The sequence below is a fragment of the Equus asinus genome, chromosome 7 (assembly GCF_041296235.1).
Source record: "Equus asinus isolate D_3611 breed Donkey chromosome 7, EquAss-T2T_v2, whole genome shotgun sequence".
Classification (NCBI taxonomy): Eukaryota; Metazoa; Chordata; class Mammalia; order Perissodactyla; family Equidae; genus Equus; species Equus asinus.
In genome coordinates this window covers 89,435,253-89,460,670 of record NC_091796.1, presented here as the reverse complement: position 1 = coordinate 89,460,670, position 25,418 = coordinate 89,435,253, and the positions used below count along the sequence as shown (strand labels likewise).

The window sequence follows — 25,418 nt, the reverse complement described above, 5'->3', positions numbered from 1 at the left end:
TACATAGTTGTATATTCTTCTTTGTGGGTCCTTCTAGTTGTGGCATGTGGGACGCTGCCTCAGCGTGGCTTGATGAGCAGTGCCATGTCCGCACCGAGGATTCGAACCAACGAAACACTGGGCTGCCTGCAGCGGAGTGAGCGAACTTAACCACTCGGCCACGAGGCCAGCCCCTGCGAACTGTTCTTTTTGTGATAAGAGAAGGGCAAGAAGGCCAAGCAAAACCATGCAAACACATTTCAAGCCTCTTCTTATGTCAGATCCACTAAGATCCCATTGGCCAAAGTAAGTCGTGCGTCTGAGTTCAAAGTCATGGGGAAGGAAAGTACACTCCACCCATCAGAAGGCCTTGTCAAGAGTGTGGTTGCATAATTCTACAACAGGAAAGACTACAACTACCATGTTTAACAGAGGGAAAAAGCAGAGTGTGTAATCCAACTAATCTATTAAGTGGAAGTCATGAGAAATTCTATTACAGTTAGTTCTAAATGAAGGAATGAATACAGTGAACTCTACATTTATCTCTTGGTTCATTCATTCACTAATCCATATAATCACCACAAATATATTGTTTCTTTTATTTGCCAGGTTCTCTGGAGAGATGAAAAAACAGTGAGTAAAGATTTACCTTTGACCTTGAGGACCTGAAGGATTATCTACGCTGAGAGTTAAAGAAGAACGGTTCAGACGAAGCAGCAAAAAGGAAAAATTTTGGTTGATTTTGAATCTATTATTAAAATAATGATTTGCCTTCCTAAGTATGGTTCTGCATGAATAATAATTCATTAATAATAAAATCAGCTAACATGCTCTGATTATTGTTAGCAGTAAACAATTACACATTGCCTTTACCCCCATCCCTTCAGAGTGTCACACCTGATAGACTAAGTGTAAGAGTGCAAAGAAATATACACATTCCCTAAGACTGGGACACTACAGTGCTCTTCAGAAGACACCTGGACAATGCCGAATCGATAAACAGGCAGCGATCTAACAAAAGAGAGGAAAGTTTTGACAATAAGAGAACAGGGCAATTGCTGTCCTGAAGACATTTATATTTCTCTTACCAGCAGCAGGTAAATGGTAAGTATATTTAGGGAAGTTATATAGGGTAGAGGAGAGCATACTGCATCATGGAAGATTCTTCCATTTCACCTTTGTTAAAGTGGATTAAGAACTTAAGATACTCAGGAAAGAGAGTTACTGTAGAATTCTAATGCTCGTTCTGCGAATAATTAGCAGTGTGGCTTTTGGCAAATCATCTACCATTTCTAGATGCTGTCTTCCCTAGAAACTTCCTCTTATTGCTCTTCCCCACCCAAGGCTGGGATAGATGAGATCCTTTGATTTTTCTGTCTTAATCCTATTTCAATTGCCTTGCCTATTAAATTATTTTATAATTACTATGGATAAATTTGTCTCTTACACTACGAGCTCCTCGAGATCAGAGTCAATGTCTTAAGCATTTTTGCAGAACAAATCTAGAAAAGAAACTAAGACTTTTTGATGATTGGTTTAAAACACTCGCAGCTCTACTGTAGGCTCCTCTGAAATTGTGAAAATCTGTAAAATTCGCTTTGGCTGAGGAAATGCCAACCTGAAAACAAATCTTACTCTCTGCCCCATAAGGTGTAATAATTTCTACAATAGGATCCAGGCCCAAATTCAATAAAATAGGTTGATATTTTATTCTTTAACATTGCGTTTGAATTCTGGCCTGGTTATACAACTTTGAAAATAAAACTCTGGCCTTTAATCTGCCATTTTTTGGTTGTTGACAATTAATAACAATGCACAGAGATGAAAATCTTAATATTTCCTGGACTTGCAATAACTCTCGCCTAATATAACAGCCTTTTTAACAGGCTATTGGTATGACCTAGGGAAAATGCCTGAATGTTAACTTTAGAAGAGAATTAAGCCTTCATTTGAAATAAGATTTTTTTTAAATTTTATGGTTTGAGAAAATTGAGATCCTGAGAGATGAAGTGACTTGCACAAGGTTACCACGAGGTTCATAAATGACAGGCCCAGCACTTACAGCAAGTCTAACATGTATTAAACAAAAAGGAAAGAAAAAGCAAAATTACTCAATATATTGTTTCCTTGCATGCCACATATATCACTTGTTTTTGTTTGCTACCTTGACAACTCCACAAACATTCCTCAATCCAGAACTCTCTACTTTTATTTAGGAAGAGCTGTGCAAGGATGGGCAAGCCATTTGACCTCTCTGGTTTTTATTCTAGTAAGGGACTTGGCCTGCATGCTTTCCAAGATCCCTTCTACATATACTCTGGGCAGTAGAGAGATTAGATGGGATTTGAGAATACCCGTTATGAAAATGGGACTTGAGATATCCATACGTCTGAAGACAACTCAGAAGGATTAGACATTGCTAGAGAGATTCTTTTTTTTTTTTTTTCCTGTATGAGGAGGTGTTCGTTATGATGCCAAAGTCTTGGGCACAGGATAGACATTCCTGTTGCACTCAAACTTGATTGACCTCTATCACTGACATATTGAAAAGGGGCTACCAAAAGCTGAAAGCTCTTGTAAATGGGGTGAAATGATTCAGATTATGCCAGAGAATTGAGGGTCAGAGAGAGAGAGAGAGAAAGAAACAAAAGTTACACATATATACTCATATCTTTTGTTGTTAATTCATTTTCAAAATTTTCTTATTGGAGCTGACCCAGTGGAGTAGTGTTTAAGTCCACTTGCTCTGCTTTGGCAGCCTGGAGTTCGCAGGTTCAGATCCTGGGCAGGGACCTACGCATTGCTCATCAAGCCATGCTTTAATGTGCCATCTCACATACAAAACAGAGGAAGATTGGCAACGGATGTTAGCTCAGGGCCAATCTTCCTTACAAAAAAAAAAAACACCTCTCTTATTGATCTTGATTTATTTTTATCCTAATACCTATTTGGGGGGAAATCGTAATGAAACGGGAAAAAGTACATATCTGGTAACAGCTTAATTTGGTTCTCCTGTTCTGGTAATATAATAAAACTCTTATGAATGACTGCTTTTGATCTCACTTTGGGAATTTAATCCAAAGAAAAATATTCGTGTACAGAATATTCAGTATAGCGTTGTGAAAAACTGGAAATGCTCTAAATGTCCAAAAGTAGTGATGATAATTTAGTGGCGGGGCTGCAACTACCACCAGGCCTCCTGAGACCCTGAGTAGAGGTCCCTCCATCATTCTGTGCTGCATCCTACCATCTGGACCATAAATATATTTGAAGTGGAAGGACCCTTTGTCATCATGTTCTCCAAACTTCTCAGTTGATAAATAGGAAACTGATGGCAAAGATGTTAAGTGAATCACCCACACATAGAGCCATGGTTTCTCCTTACATAGCACAGGAGTGATGGCTCTCAGTTTTTCTTGTCTAGCCCAATAGTAATCAGATTTCACCCATTTGCTATCTCAACTTTATTGCTCTGAGAAATACCTAGTTTCTACTAGCAACATTTATCTTATTAGGTAAGTTCCCGGAAGGAAGATTAACATCACCCATGTGGTTGAAAGTTAACCAAGTTTTTTGGTTGCTGATGAGTACAAAGACACTATCACATTGCACTGGTCCACCCAGACTGTTTCCCAAAGGCCTTTGTAATGTCTAGTAAATCTGGGCTCAGTCTGTGGTTTATAAAAAACAAAATCACTGGCTTTTCTCATAAAACAAAGTGGAAAGCTTTTCTCAGCTCTGTCTTCTATCTTGCTCCCAGTACAAGATTAAGCATGCCTTTGAGTAGGTGACATAAAATGTCCACCTCATGAAGACCTGTTCCATAATTCAACTCCTAAGCAATCATATTTTCTAGGACATTGTCCCATGGAGGGTAAAAGCAAATATTTTGTATGGCATTCAAAGTCATTTGCAAAGCCCAGTAATCATTTCAAGTAATGGGAAAATAATGGAGGAAGCTCTGGAACTAAGCCACTAAAAGCCATCTTTTGAGGCTAACACGTGCAAATGGGTTGGCTGGGTTTGGCTGCTTTTAAGGTATAGTAATTTAGATGGTTGTTTAAATCTTTTTAACTGCGTGAGTATTTAAACTACATTTGTACGTCTGAAGACCAGAGGACCTGTAACAAATCTCACGGAAACCTACTGCAAATTTATTAAGTAAGAATTAATAGCTTTAGTGACCATAAGAATTCACAACACATGTGAGCCTAAGAACACACCACAAAGATCACCAGAAGTCTGGAACAATCTGCAATTGGCTATCCTCACTGTAAATGGCGTAAAAAAAACCTATCTTCTCCTGAAGCAACTGATTCTACTCCCTTAAAGAGTTCAATGACCTACCCCACACATCTGTCTGAAGGCCTCCTTGCTCACATCTGCTCTTCTTCCCTCTGCTTTGAAAGCAGGTTAAGCCCTCAGGGTTATGTTGTGTCTGTAGTATGACCTGAAATACAACTCAATAAAGCACATCACCAAAAAGTCTTCATGGTTACCCTGTTTGGTCCCCCCTAAAGCAGCACTGTGCATGTGGAGAGGTGTTTCAGAACCCTTCCTTGCTTCTTGCTTCTTATCAGCATTAAAGTATGTAAGCACCCAAAAGGGATGATTTCTTGGCCGCGATCGCTCATTTGAAATGCACTCCATAATTAACAACCTTGAAAGCAAAGAGGTAAATTTTGTCACATGTATTATTAATGCAGAGTGAGGTCCCCCAGGAACAAAATTAGGCTCCTGATTAAAAATGTCCGTGTTAAAAGAAACAAGTAGACAGGGAGTTGTGCTCTCAGCAATCCCAAATTAACACACTGATTGAAGTGCCTGTTCAAGCCATGTGGAAAGACACAGACCTAGGGACTGCCTTGGTGAATGGGGACTCAAGTGTCCCAACTTGAATGCAGGTCAGCCAGAATCATCTTCAATAGGGTAATCCAAAAGTAGAGGAGATAAGGTACTAGGATGAGATACCGGATGGGCAAGCAACCATGGCGTAAGGAAAAAAGTAAACTGAAAATTCATTCATTCTTCAACAAATCAATTTTATTTTCAAGTACTGTGCTAGATACTAAAGTTTAGGCTTCTGGTTTTCTCTCTGCCATTCTTGATCTTGTTCAAGACTCCTACCACATCCACACCTCTGTTTCCACCTATGTAAATGGAGGTGGTGGGAAGAAATGATCGCTAAGGAAACTCTTACATGATTTTAGGAAAAGAATGGAAAGTAAAAATCTATCTAAACTTTTACTTTGTTGTGGGATGCAGTATATTTTCATTTAACTACATTCAAATTGATTTTATAAAGACTTTTTAAACTCTAACTTTCTACCAAACTTCTAGAATGATTCACAATCATCTCTGGGAAGTGCTACACAGCTGTTAAAAGAAAGCCAAACTGTGGCACAGTGGACAAGACTGTCACTAGAAATGGGAAAATTCCTAAAACTCTGATGCTCAAGAGAGATGAGGATTACAAAACACCCGCTTAACTTGTTGGTGATTGCGGCAGGCAAGAGAGAATTTAACAATGTTGGCAAAGCAGCTCAGTGGCACTCTGCCTGAACTCAGCTCTGTGCATCATGCATCCAGAGATCGTTCTTTGTTTAAGCAGGCCTGACTCTCTGGAGTTACTTTTGCCCTTTCTAGTTTTCTCCTAAGGCCACATTGACAGAAAATTCCTTCCCCAAATGAAGGCAGCTACCAAGCATGCATATAACCTAAAATTCAATTAAAATCTTTTTTAAGTTGAAAAAGAAAAGAAAACATACTAATATAGTAATCCCAGAGACTCTACCTTAATGAGCATGCCAATTGTGACCAAGTTGAAACTGTCATGGGAATCATAATTCGGAGTTTCCTGCTCCATTTAAATTCTCCAGGGCCACATTGTCTTAAAGATTTTTCTTATATTGAAATTCCATCTTTCCAGAAAGTAAAGGACAATCCACCTTTAAAAAAATATGGAATGCTTCAAGAATTTGCATGTCATCCTTGCACAGGGGCCATGCTACTCTTCTCTGTATTGTTCCAATTTTAGCACATGTACCGCCTAAGTGAGCACAAAACAATCTACCTTTATATTCAAAGTAAATCAAATTTAAGAGAAGAACAATTAAAGGGTGACCTTGAATACATCATTTCATCCTTCTGAATCTCGTCAATGAAGTGAAGCTTTTTGGATCTCTTACTACCTTGCCAACACTATCATTGTGTGATTCTGTTGTACAGATGCTACCCAGCAATTGAAGATTATATAAATCATGAAGGAGTGAGAAAGGACCACAAAGGAAAGGCAATTAGAAGCATACATCTCAGATCTCTTTCAAAGTGTTAGCCAACAGGTTTATTTCCTTGACCTATTGCATTCTTAGCTGTTAACATCTAATACTACTTCTTTCACAGGATTTTAAAAATAAAAACATTTTTAAGTGATCCAAACTCTAAAGGATGGCTTGAAGCTAAGAAGATAAAAACTGATGGTGAATAAAAGTTGAGGATGACTATTCATTGAAGAACGTGGTCTCTATGATTATTTTAGATCATACTCTGAAACCATTTTTCCTAAAGTTCTTATTTCAAGATATGGCCCATTCCAGGCTTTATCCTGACATAACAACCTATGTTTTACAGAATCCTTAATTAGTGAGGTGAAGTCCTATGACATAATATGAGGTTTTAATGACACAGAATGTACAGGTAAAAGCCATTTTCAATGACAAGGAAGGAAATCCAGTCTGTTTTTTTTCTAGTTATTGGTCATATTTTAATTAGTATATTTTTTTCCTCATTCTTGAAAATAACTTTTGTCCATATGATAAAGATCTACCAACAACATAAAAATAAGAAGAAGGAAGAGAAGGAGAAGAAGAAGAAAAAGAAGAAGAATGGAAAAGAAAGGAAGGAAAGGGTACAGAATTGAGGAGTCAATATGAGGTGGTGGGAATGAGGAGCAATGAAAACTCCACTGACCTAGCTTTGCACTAATTAGCTTTGTGCTTGATCTTGAATAAATCAGCGAATTTCTCTGAACCTTGATATTTTATCTAGAAAGATTTGACTGGATTATTAATGAATAGGTATGGTGTTTACCATTCCTTCCAACTCAAACATGTTATGACTATAGTGACTAGAAAATAGTCACAATTTGAACACCAAAATGGAAATATGGAATAATTCAAAGTCCCAAATTGTAATCTTTTCAAGATCAAGAAAAGTCTTGGTGGATTTTGAGGGGAGAATAATTAGTTGCTTGCTTGTTAACATTCTTCTTTCTCTCCGCTCTGTCAGCTCAAGGGGATACATTTTACCCTTAGCACCCCTCCTAAATTCTGAATTCACAATATGTCAGAATATCATTAAAGTTGTCTTATTTCTTTCTCTAGGGACTCAGAAACAATTATTCAAATGTTTGCCACTTACACTGAACTGAAAGCAGCTCTTAAAGAGTTGAAGGAGTTAGTATAAAGCTTCAGTCAGTGATCCTAGATGGAGGGGTGATAGGAGTCATTGAAATGTAGATAGCAGAGAGAGCGTTTACAAAGCACTTAGAGAGTCTAAGATGAAAAGAATTATATTACTGCCAATGAGTATTATTCCATAAAAATTCTCTTTGTGACTGATGAGAAGGAGCTCAAATCTTCAAATAAAACATTTAATTCACACCTGACAGCGATTTTCAGAGTATGGAACAAGCAATGTTAGTAATTCCATTCTTAGCCCAGGGAAAAACTGTGCAGCAGAGTAGAGTGGCAATAAAATAAATGTCTGTGGCTCTTGAGAAAGAAAAACTCTGAAGAGAAAGACCCTCTGGCAAAAAGAGTAAACCCCATGTGCTGGCCTGAATTCCTCTAACTTTCAATTAGCAGGGTATGGGGATTACAATGCTCCTGTTGTTTCTGCACTGGTCTAAACTCACACACTAGCGCACGCACATAGTTGACCCTTGGCATTTGTGGATTCAGCATTTGTGCTGTTTGTCATTCACAAGCAACTTCAAAATGTCTTTAATTTGTGGTTGTCATTTTGCTGAAAATTCAGTGTGAATAAAGCTGGGGGGGCTGGTTTTCAGAAATGAGTCAGTTAATGATCAAACTCTGTAAGTACTTCTCAGTGTGACTTCACTATTCTCTACTTCTCTTTTTGCTTGCGTTAATTTCAATGAAGCAATATTCAAAATGTCCCCCCCCAAATGAGGACAAACTATAAGCAAAGGATAGATTCATAAATATGGGCTTTCAGGGACCTATATGTTGGGACTGAGGCTGGACAATAACACCCCTTATGCCGCCATGTGTAACCAATTGAAAAACAGAAGGTATAAGCAGATGAAGTATCAAAATATCTTTGGGCACCAATAAAATGGATTAGAGAATGCAATTTGGCCTGTTGCCACATTTAGAGTTTCCACTATTTTCCTCCTAGAATTAAGCATGCCCACCCAGTCATAGCAGAGTACTAACAACAGTAGGCCTCTGTTCTCAACACCTTACTGCAGTAAGAGAAGGAAAACATGCATGTCCTGAAATCAGGATATTCTGATTCTCTCTGAAAAGAGAGAAAGGGATTAGGATGAAAGTTTATAAACCCTTTGCCTGATGTCACCAGTCAAGCATGCCTTTTCTTCCTGGAAAAGGAGTAAACTAAAAAGTAGAAAGTAGGGCTAGAAGTACTGCCCATGGAAGCATGTGGACACTTTGCTATCTGAATTCAAACTTGTTACACACTTCCATTTTGTTTCTGGGAGAACTCATTGAGCACGTGCAAATAATTATAACAAAAACAACAACAAAAAATAATATTCTGAATGAGTCAGGATAGGCCAGGCTATGCTGCAGTAATAACCAACCCTAAAAACTCAATGACATAAAACATCAAAAATTTTACTTCTTAATCACATTCCTTGAGCACTGCTGATTGGCTAAGGACTAAAAACCAGGGGCAAAAAACAGATAATAAAAAGATAGGTATGGAAAATGTAGATGCTAGAAATAGTTTTACGTATGTGACCTAGATCAAGAAATTTTTGGAATACAGTTCTTTATGAGTCTCTTGAGATTCTACCTAGCTTTCAAGGAAAGTACTGATGCCTTTGTTCTAAACAAAGATATTTATGTAACAAACAACCTTGGGAGAGAGTGATTGTTTCCCCCTGTGGAGCAATAGGAAGGTTTGCTTACAGTATAATAAAGATAATGTCTCCTCCTCAGAGAAAAAGGGAAGATGTACTTGTAGCCCATTCTGAAATATTTGGGTTTACCAAGTTGGAGAACCTTAGCTGTGACATAAACCCACTGCATATGCAGTATCCAGCTAAACACCTCATCACCTCTGTGGCACCTAAGGAGCAAGGGAAAAAACGCAACCGTGAAGTACAGGCATCTTGCTGTGCTGTGTCTAATAGTGTCATATTTCTCTGATCCAGGAGTTTTGTGTTGTCTGTCAGAATCCATGAAACTGTGGCATGCCACCTTGTTAACTTGCAAATGGAATAAAATCTTAGACCATTCCAAGTTCTTGAAAGAAATTAAACTATTAGATGGAAAATTTCAGCAAAAGCTGGAAACTATTATAAAATGGACATCTCAGAACTGGAACTACAGTAACTGAAACTAAGAACTCAATCAACAGGCTCAAGAGCAAATTAGATACAGTTAAAGAGCGAATTAGTGAACTAGAAGATAGATGAGAAGAAAATAGCTATATTGAAGTTTGACAGAAAAAAACATGAAAAATACAAATAGAACTGAAGTTCTCTGTATATCCATTCATAATTCTATTATTCTCTCCATCCTAAAAGTAACTATCTTTGAATTCAATGTTTATCATGCCCATATATGTCTTTATGAATTTATTACAAATGCATGTATACGTACGTGTATTTGTATGTGTATCAAACAACATAGAGCATTGCTTGTACTTTTAAAAACTTTGTATAAACGGAATTATAATGTGCTTACTTTTTTCTTAATATTTGAATCTTATAAAAAGCTCTTTTTACTAAGTCATTTCCACTGACTCCCCCTCTTATTTCATGTCACACAGCAAAATTTTCTCTTACATAATCAATGTGTCTTTTGCACGAAAATGTTATATTGTTTTGTGTTATTAATTATTCTACCAACTTTTCAGGCAGTTCCATATTTGTTTCCTAACTACAGGCATAAAGCAAAAGCCTAGGCTAGAAAAAAAATTGATAGTCAAAGAATGCATTTAAAAAAAACACATTATGAAAAAAATTTAGATTCGTTATCAGTACCTGACAGAACCTGGAGAAAGACATGACATTAAAGTATTCAGAAAGCCCTTTTCAAAAGTCATCAATTAGGGAGGCAGCCCAGTGGCCTAGTGGTTACATTCACGCTCTGCTTCAGCAGCTCAGGGTTTGCAGGTTTGGATCCCAGGCATGGACCTATATGCCATTCATCAAGCCATGTTGTGGCAGCAACCCAAATACAAAGTGGAGGAAGATTGGCACAGATGTTAACTCAGGGCCAATCTTCCTCAAGGAAAAAGAGGAAGATTGGTAACAGATGTTAGCTTTGGGCCAATCTTCCCCACCAAAAAAAAAGTCATCAAGTATATAATTCATAAATTCCCAAAGGGAGATGAAAAAGGCATCAGTATGTCTGAAAACTAGTGGCAAAGTAGATAACATGAAACAATCCTCATTAGTTTATAGATCCCATGCCACAAGATGATGGTGTCCATTGCAGATCATAAAATGATGATAAGAAGTATTCAGTGAAAAGATCAAACTGTGATCAGATTGGATTTTCTCTGAATAAGTCACATGAAGTATTATAGAATGAGTAGGAAAGCACTGCCATCCCTTTCAATCTTGAAAATACACAAATTTCTTCACTAGAATTTCTTACCAAAATAAACATTGACATATGCCAACTTGAGGAAACTGAAGAAATAATGTCTAGAGTATATGGAATTTGAAAAATATCAATGACTGAAATAGGGAAAAAGATAATTATAGCATATGAAAAATTCATTTTATTATAGCCATTGAAATGAGGAAAGACTTGCCTAGTAAAAATATTCAAAAGAAAGGTTTAATGTTAGATTCCTGAAACAAATTTTCCCGTAATGAAAAGTGGTAAAGGTCAAGACAGTATTTAATAGGGCACACATTGTAATAGGTATGTGAAACGAAGGGTTTTGAATTATTTAAGTTTATTCAACTTAAGCCTATCCCAGAAAGCATGATTTGATGTCATGCAAGATGGTTCTTGGCTACTGAGACAAATGCAATGGAGCTGACCCCTTGAGGCTATCTGATAATTGCGCTCCCTCCAACTCCGCAGTTAGTCCTTTCTTGAGAAAAAGAGAAATTCAGAACATCAGGCAGAAATGCAAGCCTAACTTTTTTTTGTTTTGAGAAAGATTAGCCCTGAGCTAACTGCTGCCAATCCTCCTCTTTTTGCTGAGGAAGACTGGCCCTGAGCTAACATCCATGCCCATCTTCCTCTACTTTATATGTGGGATGCCTGCCACAGCATGGCTTTGGACAAGCAGTGCCATGTCCACACCCGGGATCCGAACCGGTGAACCCCAGGCCACCGAAGCAGATCATGCGCACCTACCAGCTGTGCCACCAGGACAGTCCCGGAAGCCAAACTCTTAAGGCAGAGATATGCAGATCTTTTCCTCTTGGACCAGTCTTATAAAGGTAAGACTCCAATTTAAACAGTCCTCTGTGCTGGGTATTTTTCTCTCTGTCCCTCTAAATCCACTCTCTAGCCTCACCACCTGCACCTGTGCCCCAGGAAGCTAAATTTTATTGACTGTATCAATGGGCTTTCTTACCCTTTGGTTTGCTGTTGGGTTCAGCCAATTGGAATCACCTGCAGAAGATCAAAGGCCAAGAGGAGACTTATTCCCCTGACTCAATGCTGCCAGGCTGTAGTTTAGCAGTATTCCCCTACTAGAAGTCACCACTTCTGTCAGCTGGCCTTCCCCTACAGCTATAGGTCTCCCTCCAGGTGTCAGTAATGGCTCCTTCCATGTGACCCTTCAGTATACAGATGTGATGGCTTGTTATTGCTACAATAGGGGCGTGCATCACCATCCTCTGCTGCTTTCCTTTAACCTCACCTATGCCTATGCAAAAAGTCCCTTTACTAAGCTGTCCTCAATTACCCCATCTCTTCCTATCAGGACCTCAGCTAATTCACTCTATTTGAAGTCTCTTCACTAATGCCCCTCAAAGGCAATAAGGAGATCCACTGTAACAAATGAGGGGGAAGTGGAAATGGGAGGAAAAATTCCTAGGGCACAATTAATAAGGCTGGATTTGAGAAGCAACAAGTCTCTTCATTTTTCCAGGGAAGCTTTTCTCAATTTTGTGCCTCAGTTAATACCCTCTTTTGATTCTTTGGAGCATATGAACCCATAGTAGTTGATCTGCCCAGAAACCACATAGCCAGTCAGCTTTCCAAAGAGGCCAGGGCCTCTTTTTCATGAACCTGAGGAATTAGTAAACATACTTTACGGCCAATAAAACCTCACATACAGCTTGGGCAATAATAAGGTGAAAGTAGTTTCATAGTAAAGTTATGATTAGGTTTATCACATCTAATCATAACAGTCTCACCAGAGAGAAAAGTAAGCAAGTCTTCATTATGCACCACCACCTGCCGAAGCCAGAATTCTCTTAGGGAGAAAAAAGGCCAAGTAAGCAATAGCATGTTTTTGGAATACACAAACTTTGCCCAAAGTATTTGGCCTAAAGTGGAACTCGCCTGATAAGCAATCACTTGATGAGTTAGCTGAGGTGGATTTACCACAAAGCCAATGAAGCTAAAGCTTTGGGGCCCCTCACTTACATGAACCCCTTCTAAGACTTTGGGAGGAACCCTAACAGTATGCTCATATGGTCAGTGTGTGTTTTTAAAATTTGCCAGAATAAGAATTTTGATCATGATTGGTTAAGACTGTTATCATTTTGCACTCTGCTGTCTATGCCATCGGACTTCCAACTGTGTTGGGTGACATTCAAGTGGCTATGGGCTATGCAACAGTTCAGCTGAGGATGCATTTAGTTTTGATTTACGAGATACATGGTTCTCGGTCACTTCTGCATATAGTCAGGTTATTGCTAGTCCTCCCCTGGTAGGAGTGGCCTCCAGGAATATTCCTGCTACCCACTGTGTCAACTCACCCTGCATCAGACACAAAAGCGTCAGGCCAAAGTGTTAGTTACCATGATGTGTTACCAAGTTACCAAGACCCATAGCATGAGGGGATTAGAGGAGAGACAAAGTTTAAAAGGTCTGGAGCTGGAAGCTAGTATGTGCAATAATGTGAACAATTTTACATGTCAGACATATAAAGTTATAAATAGATTCGGTTCTCCAAGAAGCGTAATCAAAACAGAAGTTCTCTCCTATCAGGAATAGACTCAATAGTACACAACATACAATTACCGACAACACACATTCTTTTCTTTTTTGATAGAAATCATGCAAAACGTAAATTGAATAGAATTCTTATGGTTAAAGGGTACAAATCTGTAGCCATCCTATAGAAAAGTACATCTGTATTTTTATTATTATCAAAAATATGAAGTATCAATCAACCTCTCTAGAGGAAAGACTGAGTTATCCTTCTATTCTCTCAACAGAAAATACTATTACAAAATGTGAAGAAGCTGTCAAAATAGCATGCAGAAAAAACATATGAAAGACAAGTGGTAGGGTGCTAAATAATGTAAAAATCATCTTTCTATACTTTTTAACATTTGTGATATTTTTTTAAATGTGTACTTTTTAAAAATGTGTACTTTGCTGTGATGTCTTTTTCCAGATATCCACTTTTATATCTAATTGTATATTCACAAATTTGTTTCTTTTTCTTAAAGAAGTTTCTGCCCATATCGTAGAAGCTTCAGGGCCCATGAAAGCTGGATTTCCCTGCCAGCTGACCTCAAATGCAGTACATTCCAGATTCAAGTGCTAACTCCACGTACACAGAAGCAGGCACTACATAGGATGGAACATAAGGGGAGATCTCGGTGCTAGAAAGAACAACGCATGTCACAGGTAGCGTGAGGATTTCTATCTGCAACTTTATCAAGAAGTTCATCCAGGAAGATGTTCATCCAAGAAGTTCAAGAAGATCATCCAGGGCACACTGTCATCCCACAGGGAGCCACTGGAGCTGGACTTCAGAAAAACTGCTTTTAACCAGAAAGAAGTCAGATGATTTCTCTGTGCCTTAGTTTCTTCATGCTGAAAAGTTGCCTTCTGAGCAACTTTCTCTTTACTATCTACACAAAATGATTCAAGCTCATCCCCACCCCCACCCACTTACTGCAACTTCCCAGAGAGCTCTCCACCTGCTGGTTCCCCATCACTCCAAATTTCTACTGCACTGAGTTCTTGATTGCCCCACTTACATCTCACTTCCCACATCTGGAGTCCTCTCTCTTCCTCACTTAGCTAGGATATAGCCCCTCTTACTTTATTCTCTACAACAACACTTAGACAAAGATATTTTATGCAGCAGGTTTCTATCAAATATTTTGGTAGTGGAGAAAAATTATAACACAGTGCTTGACCAAACGTTATTTTGAATGAACATCAGGCATCACGCTGTGCCTCAAAATTTATCAACGTGTCTTGCCTAGGAAATATTTCCCCTAAGGCCATATATGTGCATAAGCTCCAAGCTTCCTCCTTGCTGGGGGTCTTCTCTCTAGAACCTTTCTCTCATTTTCTCTTCGAGTTTCCTAAATCCTTTCTTAAACCAATTGACAATTGCAACATTCTTTTTACTTTACTATATAGGCCAATTTTAATCATTTTTGTCAAAATGGATCCCAAATTGAAAATGTCCTGGGGTAGGGGTGTGGCTATACTTCACAAAGAAATAGCTCTACTCCAGCATTTAAAAAAAAAGAGGTCAATTCTCTCTCAAATAATTCATTCTGGTTTCTTCCTTGACCAACCAATTCAAACAGCATGTACTTTTTAAAGTAGAGAAATTTTTCCCAGTTTTCAGGTCTTAGAAGTCCTTAAGAATCAAATGGAAAACTATTGTAAGAACTTTTGTAACTATTTAAGAACTATTGTAAGTACATTTTATACTAAGTAAGATATTATGAAGTGTACATACTTGGAATAACACTATCATTTATACATTATTTCTAGGGGAAATGCTATTATTGCTACCTCCAGAGTTATCATTTTGAATTTCCCTTTTTCCTGCTATTAAATCAAGTCCTGTTACAGAAATATGCAACAGATGTGCAGAAGGGAATCACAGAGAGAGAGGAAGAACGGATACAGCTATCCAGACCACTTTACAGGTCACCGTTAGGAAAACCCAGCTGTATTGCCATCCCAGGAGGGGCTGCATCCATTCTTCCAGTGAGGACAAAAAGTCCCGCCTCACATATATCAATTGGCCTCTATTCCTGCATAAAAAGAAATTATATCTCTTCAAACATAGAACTTTATTTTAAATAAGAGAATTATAGAATTATAGGGGACCTTAGAAATCATTTATTCTACTAGCCCTATTTTAAAGACAAGGAAAACTGAGACCCAAAGAACCTAACTGGTAGATGCAGGATTATACCTATACTGGAGGCCAAGCTGGGCACCACTCCAGCGCTCCTGACCTAGGCCATTCTCACCTCTAAAATGTAATCTACTTTCTTAAGTTTTGGATGCTAAAAAAATGTATTTTTAGGTTTTAGTTATTCAGGACACAGACTCTATGGAGCATGTACCAATAACACGCCAATTCAAGATATCAGTTCTTTGTGTAGTCACAACAACAATCTCCTTGTTTTATCATTTTTTAAACTTAAATTCATTCAGTATGCTTGGCTTGTTAATATCCCTCTTTCTTTCTCCATTCAGAAATAAAAGTTGATTTATCAGTGAATATTCAACGCTATCAGTATTTAATTGCACAGGGGTTAATTGGGAAGCTAGGCCAGAATTTTAACAAAAGGATCAATTCCTTTATTACAGAAGTAATGAGTTTCTAACGGTTCGTTGGTATACCACGGCTCCTTGCCTTCCCAATACTCAGTTTAACCCTCTGCTGCCTATCTAGGTATTCATCACTTATCCCTGACAGCTGATCAAGGGCATTTTTTTAAGCAGAAAAGAGGGTAGAAAATAGAAAAAGAGTAATCACCTCATCATGGTATTAGCACTACAATATGACATCTCAAAATCTGCATTTCTGAGAAACTGTACTAGTCAAGGTCTCTTGGTTGCAAATGACAGAAACTCCCTTGCAGTTTAGGCAAAATAGGGAAATTATTGGAAGGATACTAAGGTGTCTTATAAAAGAGCCAAAAGAAAAGGGAGTGCAGCTGAACCTCAAGGACAACCAGAACTGCCATCGCTTCTCTCATCGCTGCTACTTCATGCATTTTTATTTCATTCTCAGAGACTAACTTAAACCACAGTGGGGAGCATGACTGTCAACAACTCCCCTGCCTTATACGCCCAGCACTCAGAGACTATTCAAGCTTTGAAAGTCCCGGGGAAGAACACAATTGGCCCAACTTGAGTAGGCATTCATTCCCAGGTGACTTCCTAATGGTCAGGCAGACAGGACCTCACCAGGAAAAATTTCAGGACTGAAAAAAGGATGTGCTGCTTCCAGCAGAAAGCAGAAGTGCTTGACAGATTAAAAATTTAAAATAATTTAATATCCACTAAAAGTATTTTCAATTAGGGAAGCCATGAGTATATCACCAGAGACAGCAGGGTATAAGTGGTGCTGGTCTCTGTTTCCAAACTTAATAGCTCTGGACCTTGTGCCAGTACCTTAATCCACTAAGCTCCCTTGACCTCAGTAACTAATTCATAAAATGGTAATAAATATTTAAAATTCCTGAAGGCAAGAGACTAGAGAGGGCATGGGGCAGCCATGAGCGTGTGCCTCGCAGACCTCCTCCATGGGAAATGAACATGACCAGTGGCCTCAGCTGCTGTGCTTTGAAATTCATTTCCTGGCTTGTGCCAAGGTTACTCCCAGACAATGACTGAGTATAGGGGGGTGAGGGAGATACATTCCTGGGAGACAGCGTACTCTATTGGCAACCAACTTTGGTTTAGTCTCCCCAATGGCTTTGCTGCATTTCTTTGACTGCACAACAGTCTATAACACTTCAATGCAACCTTGTCTTCCTCTCTCCTTCACTTGGGATCAGACTTACATTATGATCTGATGAATCTCCCAGTTTTTTTTTACTCCCTGCCTATTTTCTTTCACACAAACATTTCCCCTAATATAATCCTTGCATGTTTAGTCCTGTCTTTGTACTTGCTTCTCAGAGGACCTGAATTAATACAAGATGGTATTGTTTTCTTCATTATCTATGAAATGATTTTATGCTTTTCACCTAAGACAATAGTTCCCATGCAGGACTGACTCAACTGGGAATTTTTTTAAATACTAATTCTAATTAGCCTCCTACACCCACTGAATCAAAGTCTCCCAAGCTTATACCTAGAATTCTATACTGTATAAAAAGGCTCTTGTGATCAATGTGGTACTGATTAGAGCTCTTCAACATTTTCTTTCACCCCTCCACCATCTTGAGGGCGCTCAACAGAATTGATCTCCCTGACTCTTTCAATGTTGGGGGAAGGAACATATGACTAGTGTTGGCCAGTGAATTTTGAGAGGAAATGACATATGTTATTTCCAGTCCAGAGTATTTAATTACCAATATGAAACCCTCCAGATCAGTACTACTCCAAGCATGGTCTGCAAACTGCTCCATAAACTATTTTTTCCTAGTCCATGGCAACATAAGTACAGAGATGGAAATAAGCATTTAGAATCTTTAATAGAAATTTAATATTGCTGTAACATCCAAACATGTGATCCATAATATATTTTTATCCCATTTTATAAAATTATTGATCCATGAAAGATTAAAAATAAAATAAAGAAAAGTTAATCTTCCACCACAGATATTTAGAGAAGTACTGGTTTAAAACTTTGATTTTCCTCTGACAGCATGGATGACAATGTTCAAGATGTTGGCCATGCTACTATCTTGGATCCAAGAGTGACTAATGAGTAGAACTCCCACCCAACCCTAGCCTTCAGCTCCTGGAGAACCCACAGTCTATAAGTAACTTTAACGAGAAATAAACTTTAGTTGGATTAAGCCACTATTTGGGAGTTTTTGTTATTATAACAAAATTTAAATCATCCCAACTAATACAATCTCACAGATTTAGGACCAAATACACAAGATAAAAATAGAAAATCTAGTTGATATAATCACAGATCAAAGGAATCCAAAGTCTGATGAGATGAACCAAGAAAGATAGAATCAAGAATTGGAGTTGATCAATGAAGAAATTTCCTCTTTAGATAGACATGCAATATTTCCCTTAACATTCCCAGTAAGGCAGTAAGCGAGGGTAACCCTCAAAAGGCATTCCTTGTTCCAACTAGGAGCAAACTGTTGGCAAATATTTAGTGTCAAACACCATGCTAAGTACTTTATATACATTCCTTTATTTAAATCTAATACAAACTCATGAGGTCCTATAATTAACATCATTTTTACTAAAAAACAAAATGTGCTTTAGAAAGTTTAAGTAACTTGTGAAAGGTCACAAAGCTAGTAAATATATAGGCAGATTCAGTCTCAGGTAACTGTATCCAATAATCATTATGCTATTGACCCTTAAACAGCACCAAAATATGCTTCTTTGTCTTTCTCATCTACTAGACCTAGTTTTTTTGAATAGAGACACAGATTAAATTCAATCACTTTCAGTGTAATAGGCAGCTAAACATATTCAAAAAATGAAACAGAACAGAGAAGAAAACTAATAAACATTGGATACTAATATAAGTATTGTAACATTTAATCCTCACATGTTAACCTTATTTTACAGATAAGAAAATAATGCTCAAAATATTTAAACAATTCTTCCATGACTAAAATCATAAGTGGTAGTATTGGGATTCAACTACGTGGTTTTTTCGCTTCCTATACAGCCTTCTGATTATGGATACAATAATTATTCTTTTTTAAAAGTTCATTTTCCCCAACAATTATGTATTTATTTATTCATTCATTCATTTATTCTTTTCACTTGTAGTAAAAACCAGTTCTTACTTTGCCACATAATGCTCTGCATTTTCTGCTCCATTTGTCAATACCATTCTGAACTCACCACTGTCTACTCTCTCCCTTATTCACTCAACTTCAGCCTTTCCAGATATTCTAGTCATTATTTTCATATAACAAACCACTCCAAATCTCAGTGGTGTAAAACAATATTCGTGTAATGTGCTCATGAAGTCTGGTGAGAAACACAGAAAGAGCACAGCAGGAATGACTAGTCTTTGCTCCACAATGTTTGAAGCTTCTGGGACAACTGGAAGAGTCACATCAGTGCTGGAGAGGGAGTGACTTGATGGCCAGGGGCTAGAATCATCTGAAGGTTCACTCACTCACACATCTGGTGGTTGATGCAGGCTATTGGGTTGGACTCAACTGGGGCTAGTGATGGAACATCATATGTGGCTTTCCCATATGGCCTGGACTTTCTCACAACGTGGTGGCTGGGATCCAAGAGTGTCCCAACAGAACAAGGCTCAAGTTCATGACATATTTCATGTTTATGATGTGTTTCTAGCCTTAGAAGTCAAACAGCATCATTTCACCCCTACTCTCTTCAAACAAATAGGTTCAGGAGGAAAGAAAATAGAAAAACCACTCAATGGAAGGACTGTCAATGTCACATTGTAAGAAATGCATGTGAGATGGATATACTGTGATGACCATCACGCTGGCCTCCTTGCTAGTCCTTCAACCAGTAAGGCAAACTTCTGCCTTAGGGCCTTTGCTGTTTCTTTCACCTGGAATGCACTTCCCCCAGAGAGCTGTAAGGTCAACTCTTTTGTGTCCTTCAAGGCTTTGCTCAAATCTTACCTTCTCAAAGAGACTTACCCTGACCAGTGACAAAGACTCTCTCCTTGGCCAAACTTTAATCGGACTCTCTGAGCCCTCTTCATGATTAGGCCTCAACCTTGAGCCCCATTCTGTCCTTGGCCCAGTCTGGTATTGGCAAGAATCCTGCTTAGTAGGTTTAGCAAGAGTCCCCCTATTCTTGGTATCTGATCACTCTTGATATCTGATCAAGTTCCTCATCCTCCAATGTTGATGTATAAGTCCTTGACCTTCCTTTAGCAAGAATCCTGTAAGGCCAGTTTAACAAGACTCCCCTTCCCCTGATGTCTCCTGTTAGTAATTTTCCATCCACTGATTGCTTCACTTGGCTTGTTGTCGATATATTCCCAGCTGTCTTTGCTGTATTTGGAGTTGAGCCCAATCTCTCTCCCCTACTGCAATATCCCTATTGCAATAGTCTTGAATAAAGTCTTCTTTACCATTTTAACATGTCAGAATAATTTTTTACTTAACACTAGTCTATTCAATAACAAATAATAATAAGTAAAATCTTTAACATATGTTCATTTTATATCTTGTGAAAATCATAATTTCATCTTTTTAAATTATCTTTTTAACAAAGGTGCTTGTTACAAGCCAGAAATTATATTAAATCTTTTACATCTGGTAGGTCCATATCACCTTCCCAATAATTGGAATCGGGTACCATTGTTATCACCATTTTATGGAGCAAATGTCAACAAATGACAGCCCAGTGGGCCAAACCTGGTCTGCCAAATTCAGCCTGCAACTTGCTTTTGTCAGTAAGATTTTATTGAAACACAGCACGTCCATTAGTTTACGTATTGCCTAGGACTGCTTTTGCCCTTCAACAGCCAAGCTAAATAGTTGCACAAGAGACTGCATGGCCCACAAAGCCCATAATATTTATTATCTGCCCCTTTAAGAGAGAAAAGCTTTATTGAACCCTGCAATAGATGAAAAAACAGCCTTCAAAAGGTCATGAAAATTACCCAAATTCACACTGTTAGTGAGTGGCGTAGCCCAGACTCTTAAGCCTCCTTTCCTGTATATTTCCTCAGAGGCTTTTACTTGCCCAAACCAGATTAGCAACAATATGGCATAACTGTGGTGTCTTTAATGAAGGGCCCTTCCTGCCTGTATTTACACATTCATGCTTGGAATCTCTTTGGGAAAGGATCTTTCTTTCATGTTGCAATGATAGGTAGGGTAAAAATGAAAAATGCCTGAGAGAAGAAAAACAAAAAGTTGAGTTTGTGTGAAGGTGGTGATGACTGGGAACAGACCCCATTCTCTGGGTAGAAAACAAGGCCAGGTCATTTATTTGCACCTGGAGAGAAAAAAGAGGAGTGATGGTTCAAAGAGAGGTTGGCACAAAACAAAACTGAGGTCACCCGAAGGCAATCAGGCACCTCACTGAATGCACCTCCATAGTTTACTCTCCCTTACCACCTCCAATCTATTTTGCATTCTGTTGTCAAAAGGGGGGGTAAAATATTGTTAATCAGTAACCTCTTATGAACCAGTGTCGGCCACCGAGACCTGGTTGAAAATGGCAGGAGCAATTGTTCTATCTAAAGCTGTTCTGTGAAGCGGTGTTTCAGAATATCATCATCCCTCCCTCCTTCCCCCATCTCTGGCTCCCTGCTCCCATATGACCCCAATTAGTGTGTGTGTGTGTGTGTCTGTGTGTGTGTGCAAGTGTGTACAGGGGGACCCAGATGGTTTCCCTTCAAAGAAACTAGTCCACAGAATTGTAAAATAAATGAAGTCTGCCCAGCACTTGTGTATTAATTATAATTTTTCAAAAACCCACAAAGTGAAAGGGCCAAGGTGTCAATGGAAAGGCTAATCAGAATTTAGAAGGGCAATGAAAACCATATAAATGGGATTCAACTGGAAATTCTGCAAACTGCTAAGGGTGAATGTTCGGGCAATTAATTCACTAGTAATTCAGCACAGCCTGGAACAAGAGGGCTATAGTTTTTGGATTTTATTTCCATCCCTTTCCAAAAGAGGAGAAAAAAACTTTCCCAAAGAATACGGGCCTTTTACTTCAACCAAGTCTTGAGGACACGGGCAAATCTCTTCAAACAAACCTGTGATGTAAATTACAGCCACGGGAGGCAAACGAGGAAGAAGACTGCATGGTGAGCAGGAAGAAAACTCATCTTCCGAGACAGACACAGTCAATTCTCCTTATTTGCAGTCCTTATGTTTTATAAAGTCACCATAAACACTGAATTAGTGAATACAAAATCATTGCTCCTAGGGGAAATCCAAGGGTAGGATCCTGTGAGTGTTTCTGTTTAAAGACACTTTATTTAATATATACTGTTGATTCGTTAACATCGAATTCACGGCCAACAATGCTATAACTCATGCCTGAATGAAGCTTATCTAACACACATATTTTCTCCATAAGGCACATCACAGCCTTCTTGCACTTAGAAAAACTAAACAGCACTTCAGCACTATACTTGGGGGCCATTTAAAGAGAAATCACCAACAAAAAGCACAAATATGCAAAAAACATGGCACCAAATAAACCATAAAAAAACACTTGGTTACAATATGAGAGTTGAAACAAGAAGACAGAACATTGCTTTGTTCGAACACAACTGGAAACGTGGTCAAGTGACTCAAATTTTTTGCTACCTTGCCCATGCACATGTCAGTGAATGATGCAAAAGCACCTTGAGTATTGATTTTGGGGTTGCAAATAACTTTTAGCAAGTAGACAAATTTGCAAATACAGAATCCATGAATAATGGGGATTGACTGTGTCTATTTTCCCTCAGAAACTGCATAAGCAGCAAATAACACCTTGGGGATGACACAAACAGATGGGCATTGCCAGAATATATAATACAAACGTTTCTTAACTCTAAAGACCCCAGGCATTCTTTAATTCTCCCAGGAATTCTTTAAGTGGGATGTCAAGTTGAACAGTTGGTATGAAAGACTTGTGAATGGGGAGAAAGTTGACTGCTTCATTACCTGGCAGGAATTGTGTGAAACAGTCGCCGTTCTTGACATCCAGGAAGCTGGCGTAGTAATTGATTTCCCAGTTCTCTAAAATGAAGCCCCTAAAATCCAATCTCAAGCAACCCTAAGGGCTTCTCGAAGTGTCCTTCCAAAACTCCTCAAATCTTCAGCGCATTAACCTTGAGAATATTAAAAGTCTCTGGGAATAAAATCCTGATGTATAATGAGCCTGTTTCAGAAAAGCTTGAGTCAAGAAAATACTAATGTTAAGAAGTCCACAAAAATCAGTATTAGCTATTTTGCAAATTATGGAAAAAAATTTGTTTCAGGGGAAAGCTATGCATTGTCTACATACAGCACATCTTTCCAAGTTATCTGATTCTAACCTTTTATTGTTTTTGAGCTATTTTATAAACATTCTGAGTTGTATGTAAGTAATAGACATGTCCAGTCTGGTAGAGATTTAACTGATTCCTTTTATCCCCAGGGGAAAGAATAATTTTTGCCTCCATTGGCAATTCATTTCAATATTCCTTTGCTTGCCAGGTAAGTCCGTGGTATTGTGACTTGTCCTTTGAACCAGTTATATCTGCCTGGTTCCCTCTGTCATTCCTTCTACCCTTTTAGATACAGTACCAGAAAGCCTGTAAATTGAACTAACAAAAGACAGATTAGCAAGGGAAAAAAGCACACAATTTTTGTTAATATTTATGTGCACTGAAGTTCCCAGAAAAGAAGTGAAACTCAAAGAAAGAGTTAGACCCAGGGGCTTATATACCTTTTTTTTTTTTTTTTTGGTGAGGAAGATTCACTCTGAGCTAACAACTGTAGCCAATCTTTCTATTTTTTCCGCTTGAGGAAGATTAGCCCTGAGCTAACATCTGTGCCAGTCTTCCTCTATTTTGTATGTGTGTTGCCGCCACAGCATGGCTTGAGGAGTGGTGTAGATCCGCGCCTGGATCCAAGCCTGCAAACCCAGGCCACCTAAGCAGAGCTTTCAGGGCTTAACCACCACACCATGGGGTCAGCCCCTTATATACCATTTTAACAAGGAAAAGGAGGTTTGGGCTTCAAGAGGTGATAAATGGTGGGAAAGTTGCTAGGAAATATATGGGGGAAGTAATGGAAGATAAAGTCAGATTTTTTAGTAAGATCTGTTGTACAAGCTCATCTTGGTGTTGATTCTCAGCTTCCAGTGGGGAGGTGAGGTGCATTTAGGAGGGAACAGACACCTTCACGAAAGGAAATTTGTGCTCTGCTTTTAGGCAGATAAGAGAAGGCCAAGAAATTTTCCTGCATCAGTTGGTTCTCAATTGCCTTCAGCTCAAAATAATCCTTATGCCATATTTGAGGATGGCATATTCTGATCCTCTCCACCCCGATATGAGTAAAATGAAATCCTTAATTCATGTTCATTTTTTAAATCTAGATAACTGTCATTATTTTACCTCTTTCTAAAAAACTGTTCCCACAATTCTATTGTGCTCTGTGGGAGGAACACGGGAAGACAGAAGTTAGATATTCGCTAAGTCTTATATATCATAGTTGAGAGCCTACTTAAGAGTAGGTACCATATCAGCTCTACTCACAGAGCTTAGTTCTGTAATTTGTGTGTGAAGGGGAGGAAGGGGAGAGGACATGTTGGAGAGTATTTCTGTGTCCTGGATGGGGTTAACAAAGAGACATATCTTAATCAATCTGTAAACAACTTCCTCAAAGACTTTTCCAATCTTGGGTGGCACTCAAGTTTAGGATAGTACTCGAAGCAACTTTCCAAGATGGCTCTCAGAGAACAAGTCAGAAATTAGGTTGCTGAGGGATCCAAGGCTCCTCTAGACCATTTAAATTGTCCAGAGCCTCAGGCACCATCTAAAAGTAGTTACTGGCCACCATAAACTCTCCTATTAAGAGATAATTCTAGTATAGCTTCCTTTTGAAAGGGTGTGATTGCGTGCATGTGTGTGTGTGTGTGTGTCTGTGTGTGTATGTGGAGAGAGAGAGAGAGATCCTTCATCATCTAAGTAACATTGTTAAACTTTTCAATGAGTTTCTGTAACAATTACCAGAAACACAGACACTCATGGCTGGTCAGGAAATCTGAGAGACATTCTCAGGCCCAGGCTAAATGTAACTGCTGCGTTCCTTGTACTCTGCATACTTGGAGACACTTAATCACCATCTGGAAGCTCAGCCCAACCTTCGGAGTGGTAGTCATGCAGCTATTCTGACCTAAAGAAAGAGGTTCTTGAATACCCCCGTCCACATTGCCTGGGTTCGGATTCAAACCATTCCTGCTACTTAGCCAATGCGGATGCAATGTCTCATTTCCAATAGCTAAGCTTTAACTTTATTCCCAAGCCCTACTCCCTTGCACATATCCCTTTTATAAATACATGCTGGGCATTTGTTCATTAGGGCTATCTAATATTCAGTCTCCTCCTTATTTGCACCCTGATCTCCTTTATGGGGAGGTTCTTCTTTACGAGTATTTTTGGTAGAAAGCAGTGTTTAC

General features: G+C 38.6%; 1 long non-coding RNA gene and 1 other non-coding gene across 2 annotated transcripts in view; both read right to left on the bottom strand.

The window, feature by feature from the left end:
- Nucleotides 1-25,418, bottom strand: part of LOC139045720 (uncharacterized) — a 209,241-nt gene that overhangs the window by 113,138 nt on the left and 70,685 nt on the right. The window lies entirely within an intron of this gene.
- Nucleotides 5,934-6,040, bottom strand: LOC139045804 (U6 spliceosomal RNA). Its single transcript, XR_011504896.1, has one exon. It is a non-coding gene; the product is annotated as a U6 spliceosomal RNA (small nuclear RNA).